Genomic DNA, 7,730 nt, shown 5'->3' on the forward strand with positions numbered 1-7,730 from the left:
TTAGTGGAAATTAGTGTTAATTACCAAAAAGAAATGGGCAAAAAAATCTAATAGAATCTAAAATAACAATGTAAACAGGGGTGAGAATTTGAATTGTTGGTGTAATGAGTAATAGCGCAGGGCCCGGAAAGAGTTGGCCCAAGGAATGTTTTTGTCACATTTTTGAAATTAAACCTAAGGAAATGGTGATGGAATCGGGCCTATGGGGGAGGTGCGAATAGAATTCCGCAGGCCCAAGAGGTTGATCAGCATTCAGATCAATTAACCTAATCACTTTATGGTCCATTAAATCAGACTTATGGTTTCAATCAGTATAATTAGACTTAATTAATCCTAATTAAATATGACTAAGCAAAATCCAAGATAAAAGAGGAATTAGGGTTACCTGTTAAAACATTTCACGTTTATCACCAGCTTCCTCTTCCTCCTTCATGGTCGAAAACGGCAGAATCCGATCAGTGGTCGCCATGAGTTGCACAAACAAAACCTCTTCACCGCTTTCATACTTTTCTCGATCGTGAACCTCCGTCTCAGTCCCGATTTGAAACCTTGATGTGAAGATCGAAGCGAGGATGATGTTGTCTACCGGTTGTTGTTGATCGTGTTTGAAGATTAGAACAAAGATGAATCGGTAGTGTATTTGATGGCTTTGCACTAGAGCTGAGTTGCGTGTTGGTGATGGACGAAGATTGACGAAGCTGCCGGAGAGGCTCCAACGGCCTTTGAACCTTGACGTCGGTGATTGATAAATGCGAAGAGCAGCAAATGAAGTTCTGGTTTCAGGTAATACCACAAATTCCTCTTTTCCTTGTAATGCTTCTTCTTCTATCTTCTTTTCCATTTTTCGTTTTGATACCTTTGTTGTGATGATGAATGTTAGGGATCGAAGAGGAATTTCAACGTGACGAAGAAGAGAGTCGAGGTGATGAATGATTGGAAGTGGAGGAGTGATGATGATGAACGGTTCGAGGAAGAGAGAGTGATGAGAAGTGATGAGAAAGTGGTGAAGGCCAAAAATGGTGAAGTGAAGATGAAGGGAAGTTTCAGAGAAAATGCAGAGAGAGCTGAGAGATGAAGATGAAGGCAAAATGGAGGAGAATGAAAGTGAAGAGAGATTGAAGAATTGTGGAGGAGCTCGAATGAAGGTGGAGAAAAGAATATATAGGTCGAGTTCTGAGATTCAGTTGCAATTGAAGGTTAGTTTTTCTGAACTTCTTCTATTGATTTCTGTTTGTAACTGTTAGGTTAGTTAGGATGTGTAACTGATTTTTGGTAGTTAGGAGTTTATAACTGAATCGGTTAGGAACTATACTAGGTTGTTAGGAGTTGGTTAGAAACAGTTAGGTGGTTAGAACTCTTATCAATTCTGTTTGGGAAGTTTGGATTAGGTTATAGTCAGTTAGGATGAATGTTTGGGAAGTTTGAATAACTGTTAGTAAAAGGGTTAGCTAGGTATATACAAGACAGTGGGAAGGGTTATTTTGAATGTGTTTGGCTGCTGGTGAATGGTTTGAACTGCTGCAGGGTATGACTTTTGGGTCTGAACTGGGGCTTTTTCATTTGTTTTATTGCTGCAAGTTCTGAATTGATGCAGGGTGTTGGTTTAAATTCACTTGGCTTGCTGAACTGTTTTCCAGGTGTGAATGCATAGGCTTAATAGGGCTGTAAGTCTGAACCGGTTTCAAATGTTTTATGACAGTTCGGTTTGCAGCTTGGTAAATCTGACTGAACATGATTTGCAGGTAAGGGATGAGACTGAAGCACGGTTTGGCCAGGATTTGAAGCATGATTTTCCCCGGGTCTGCATTGATATTCCATGGGCAGGGTCGTAGCAGGTATCATAACGGACTTAATGTTGTCAACATGGTAAGCGTGAATGCGTTAATGACTCTTCTGTTGGTTTTCGTAATGTGCAGGGACCGGTTTTGGTGCTGATGGCAGAAGACATAACAGAAACAGAAGCCCGGGATGAAGCAGAACTAAAGTCGAGACTTCTGCCTGAGCTATAAGTGACATTATTGCAAGCTAATGATGATAGTCCTCTTCTAGATTAGATGAGATGACTACATGTTTTTCCTTCTTTTATTATATTCGATCGAACCTTGATCTGTTGTGTAAGACTTGTGTAATGACAATTGAATCTTTCTGGACTTTTGGATAATTTGTAGATGGGTTTTGAAATACATAATGTTTGGTTTGTTCACAAATGGAAGGTGGTGGTTAACAAGAAGAATTGGAGAAAAATAAAGATGAGTCAGAAAGTTGAAGATCATGAAGTTTGAGTTTTAGAAATGATAGTTTAGTGAATTATTGATAAAGAGTGACAGACCCTTGTAACTTGGATAAATATGAATGATATTTGTATTCGATGGAAGCGAACAATGTAATGGTCTTGAATTATAATGGATGCCTTTGGTACCTTGAACAAATTTTGAACTTCTTCTCTTTTTTGATGTGTATCAATTGAAATCAGAACTCCGATGATTTTCAGATTTGTAGCTTGAATCTTTTTGCAAAGTAATTGGCTTAGAGACGACCCACTCTTGAATTGATGAAATGAAACCAAATAAATCCTCATCTTTCTCTTGCATATCATCTTTCTCTTGCATAAGAACTGGAGCTAATGATTTGCAATCCACGCAACTAAGTGGCCCAATATCTCAAATAATAAACTTAAACTTGAACCAGGTTGCAGGACGTCGAGGACTAACTCAATTGAGTCTCTGGTGATGGTAGAAACCTTAATTTGTCCCATAATCCTTAATCCCATGTCCAGTTATTGATGAAATGAATGCATGATTTTATTTATGACCTAAGATGTAAATGCAGATGAAGTGAGGAACATAAAATTAGACGGGCAAATTTTGGGGTGCAACAGCTGCCCCTATTTAATCGTCTTAAACCTGAAAGTGAGATTGGCGCTAGCCTTTCGAACATTCAAGGTAGAAGAAGATTAAATATCAAGAGAACCTGAAAAATTTGCCTTATGAGAGATAAGATCCACTGGGGAAGAAATGGTGTCAACTCCACTAAGGAAAAGTGTATCAATTCTGGATTGAGCAAATTAACTTTGGGTTAGAAATGAAATAGAACTCAACTCTGGGTTGAAGAACAAAGGTGGGTCGACTCTGGGTCGGAGAATAAAGGGAAGTCAACTCGAGGTTGAATAAGAGTTCAACATCAACTCTGGATTGAGAAAGAAAGGGAAATCAGTATTAGTGGGACAAGATATAGGCATCAACTCTGGGTTGAGAAAGAAGGAAAGAAAATCAACTCTGGGTTGAAAACAAGAGATAGACATCAACTCTGGGTTGAGAGAAAGAAGGATTAGAAATAATCGTCAACTCTGGGTTGAGTGGGAACAGACAAAAGATAACCGTCAACTCTGGGTTGAGTGGGAAAAAGGAATCAACAAGGGATAATCGTCAACTCTGGGTTGAGTGGGAAAGGCAAAAGATAACCGTCAACTCTGGGTTGAGTGGGAAAAGACAAAGGGTAACCGTCAACTCTGGGTTGAGTGGGAACAGACAAAAGATAACCGTCAACTCTGGGTTGAGTGGGAAAGAAACAATAAGAAATATCCTTCAACTCTGGGTGAGAGGGAAAGAGGAATCAATTCCGGATTGAATAAAAGATATACGTCGACTCTGGGTTGAGTGGGAAAAAGGATAAAGTCAATTCTGGATTGAATAAAGGATGATCGTCAACTCTGGGTTGAGAAAGAAATAACCGTCAACTCTGGGTTGAGTGGGGAAAGGAAAAGATAACCGTCAACTCTGGGTTGAGTGGGAACAGACAAAAGATAACCGTCAACTCTGGGTTGAGTGGGAAAGAAACAATAAGAAATATCCTTCAACTCTGGGTGAGAGGGAAAGAGGAATCAATTCCGGATTGAATAAAAGATATACGTCAACTCTGGGTTGAGTGGGAAAAAGGATAAAGTAAATTCTGGATTGAATAAAGGATGATCGTCAACTCTGGGTTGAGAAAGAAATAACCGTCAACTCTGGGTTGAGTGGGGAAAGGAAAAGATAATCGTCAACTCTGGGTTGAGTGGGAAAAAGATCAACTCTGGGTTGAATAAAAGATAACCGTCAACTCTGGGTTGAGTGGGAAGGATAAAAGGTGGCCGTCAACTCTGGGTTGAATGGGAAAGGAGAAGAATCAACTCTAGGTCGAATAAAAGATAACCGTCAACTCTGGGTTGAATGGGAAAAGAAGGTAACCGTCAACTCTGGGTTGAGAGGAAAAAGGTAAATGATAACCGTCAACTCTGGGTTGAGTGGGAAAAGACAAAAGATAACCGTCAACTCTGGGTTGAGTGGGAAAAGGAAAAGATAATTAACTCGGGGCTAAAAATGAAAGGAAAATCAACTCTGGGTTGAACACAAAAACATCAACTCTGGGTTGAAGAAAGATGACCATGATTGACTATGGGAGATGACACCACAATGGTAACTCTGAGTGATCCAGTGGAATATCAATTGAATGTTTGTAGGGACCTCATCTGATGAATAATTTCTTGACTTATGCTTCACATGCAATGTTTGATTTATTTTATGCACTTCTGGGGATGCATGCAATGATTTCTATGTGCAGTGTACTGATTGATTGTTCAGGGTTTTCTGCTTTGATGTGGAATAGATCAGGTGGAGTTCTGAAACTCTGCTTGAGAATTAAGGTAAGGTGGATGCCTCTGCTTTGTTGATGTTTGGATGAGAATGCAATGATATGTATGATGCATGCATGATTATGAATGGAATGATTTGTTTCCAAGATACCAGGACTGGAAGGAGGATGCCCTTGTGGAAAGGTCATTGCTTGTGAGGTGTTGATGAAGGTGTGATGGATTGACTCCTCGACACTTGTCTCGATATTTGATACTTGATTGAAGATGAAGAAATGACTTGTTTCTATCTTGCCCCAGCTTGTATGATCTTTTGAGATAGAACTTCGATAATGCTTGAATCATGGAGATTTGAAATGGTCTGCCCCAGTGTCGATCAAGGAATGAATGAATGCCCCAGATTGAAAGGAACTCTTCCACTTAATGGATGCTTGAGGTATTTGCTTTGTGGATGGCCAACCTTTGCCCTTGTAAGATTACTCGATAGAGTTTCAATGTTGAACTTTCCTTGGTATCAAGTACTTACTTTCAAGTTGGAGACAATTCTGTTTTGAAAAGGATAATGAGAATGCAATGCACATGTTAATCTTAAGAGAAAAGTTTTATTTGTCAAAATGTTGTACTGATACTAACACAAGTGACAAGCAACATTAGGAGTCAGTTTGACATGATTTTACAGTTTGTATGCTTTCGGAACGAACCCTGCTTCAATTAGGACTTTTGAGGGTTGTAACGTGGCCGGGTTCATGGTTTGAGAAACAAAGGATAAAGGCTCAAGTTCTACTTAACCCACCCCTTCTTCGTGATGTCCTCCAGTCCTATGTTCAGCTAGTTTGACACGAGTATTCGCCTTTCAGGAAGGATTGTGATGGATGAGGATCCTTTATGGTTTTGATGGAGGTGGCAGTCACCCTTTTGGTGCTTTCGTTGATGGTCACAACAACTTGTCCCTTGGAGGATTCTTCTTTTGCTTTTGTCTTTTGTTTTCCCTAACTTTTGCCTGGACAAAAAGTTTCTTTTGAATTTGGTTTTCGTTGTCCAGCGGGATATGCCCTAATTTTTGCCTAAGTTATTTGCTTCAAAGTTTTTTTTTTGACTTAGCGGGCTATTTTTTTTTTTATTATAACTTTCTTTCATTCTTTTTTTTTTCGTTCGGGAACAAGTTGTATGACTTTGTTGATTGACTTGACGAAAAGGTTGTGACTGCCTTCTTCTTAGTGGATGAGAGACATCCATTGTGGATTGTGCTCTTCCTTTTTTTGTTGTGAGATCTGAGATATGATTGATCCTCTGATGGAATACCTGAAAGTTGAGCGCTCGGTCGCACTAACTGAAGACTACCCTGCCCCTGGTTAAGATTGAGGGTTTTGTATTTTTGAAAAAGAAACTACTACGCCTTAGGCTCAAATGGGTTGACGAGGGTTTCACTCCCTTATAACACCGGTGTTTAGGAATTGAAACAATGCCTGTACATCGTCAGCAGGATCTTTGTTCCAAAAGCATACGGTTAGTAGTGCATGTATTTTTTATTTTCATCATTCTCCTTTTTTAGTTGCTTAAGACAAATGAGTGAAGTATCAATGAACATAATGACAAAGATGAAATGATTTGAGAAAAACATGTATATTGCATTATTTTTATTTATTTAAACAGAATGAGTTTCTTACAATGAGAAGTACTTGATAACGACAAAAGTAATACAATTGACAATACATAAGGAATCTATACAATGGCAAGCTTGGCTTTATTTTGGTGCACATGAAATGTTCTCTGATAAACACAAAATCTCCAGGATCTTTTGGTGGAAGGTGCCCCTTTTAGGGGGCATGGAGTTTTCTGATGGTAGCTTGATCTTATTTGTAATCCCCCATGATTCTTTGTTCTGTGAGCTTTTGTCAGATATCGGTGTGGAGGAATCGTTTTGACTGATCTGATGGAGAGGAAGAGTGTAAGAGTCCTTGGTAACCATGGGTGCAAATGCATGAATGCACAAATGTTAATGGAGATGCAAATGTATCATAAATCAGGATCAAGGATCAAGGCCTCTTGGATAACAGCTTCTCATGGTCAATAAGATATGGTCGAACCCTCCAGATTCAGAGGTTCGACGTTGCTTTGATAAGTAACTTGTGCATAAGTCAAGGATGGTCGACCCTCCAGATTCAGAGGTTCGACGTTGATTCTGATAGATAACTGATATAGAACTTCTGTATAAGTCAAAGATGGTCGAACCCTCCAGATTCAGAGGTTCGACGTTGATTCTGATATATAACTGATGTATAGCTTCTGTATAAGTCAAATGTCTCAGGATCAAAGGTTCGACGCCTTTTTAAATACCAAGAGAACCAATAGTCACCAACAGAACATGAATAGTCACCAACGGTACCTGTCATGTATATCCCACCCCACTCACAGGTGAATCTAGGTCAAGGTAGGTCAATGGCTTCCAGCGTTATCAGTTCTCCTGAAACACCATCATTGTCGCAAATACATGCCAACAACGGTATCTCATTTGAACCTCGGCTGGTCGTGGGTCTCATGATCGCAATCAACAGAACCTGACATTCTGTTGGCGTCATGACTATCCACTCTATCCTAGGTGTCCTATGTATCACTCTGGCCTGGGTATTGGGCCTTTTACCTCATACAAACCCCCCACCTGCAAAACAGAACAGAAGACCCAAGGGAATACAAGATATAGTCCAGATGCATGCGGAAAGTAAACATGATATGCAAGCAGGAAATAAGCAGGACATGCAAATATAAAGTAAATAAATGCAAAATATAGACAAAATATAGCACACCCAATGAATAAGCAAACAAACAGATAGGCTAGGATCGACTCACTAAGGATGGACCCGCAATAGGTCTAGCAACATCCCCAGCAGAGTCGCCAGCTGTCGCACGCTCGCGAAAATGAACAACAGAGTCGCCACCAATATATTTATCCCAAAGAGGGAAAGGAATATCAGAAAACCTGGAATAAAGAAAGGATAAGGTCTTGCGACCAGAGGTAGGGTACGGAAGTCGGTTACGCGAGGGGAAGGTACTAGCACCCCTCACGCCCATCGTACTCGATGGTATCCACCTATGTTTGTTGCTA

The 7,730-nt window shown here is 39.9% G+C and overlaps 1 long non-coding RNA gene across 1 annotated transcript; it reads left to right on the forward strand.

The window, feature by feature from the left end:
• Positions 1 to 1,140: 1,140 nt before the first annotated feature.
• LOC131594233 (uncharacterized) lies at positions 1,141 to 2,436 on the forward strand. The gene is made up of 4 exons (XR_009281319.1): positions 1,141 to 1,196; positions 1,595 to 1,664; positions 1,743 to 1,835; positions 1,917 to 2,436. It is a non-coding gene; the product is annotated as an uncharacterized LOC131594233 (long non-coding RNA).
• Positions 2,437 to 7,730: the final 5,294 nt, after the last annotated feature.

This window comes from Vicia villosa, linkage group LG4 (assembly GCF_029867415.1).
Source record: "Vicia villosa cultivar HV-30 ecotype Madison, WI linkage group LG4, Vvil1.0, whole genome shotgun sequence".
In the NCBI taxonomy this organism is placed as follows: Eukaryota; Viridiplantae; Streptophyta; class Magnoliopsida; order Fabales; family Fabaceae; genus Vicia; species Vicia villosa.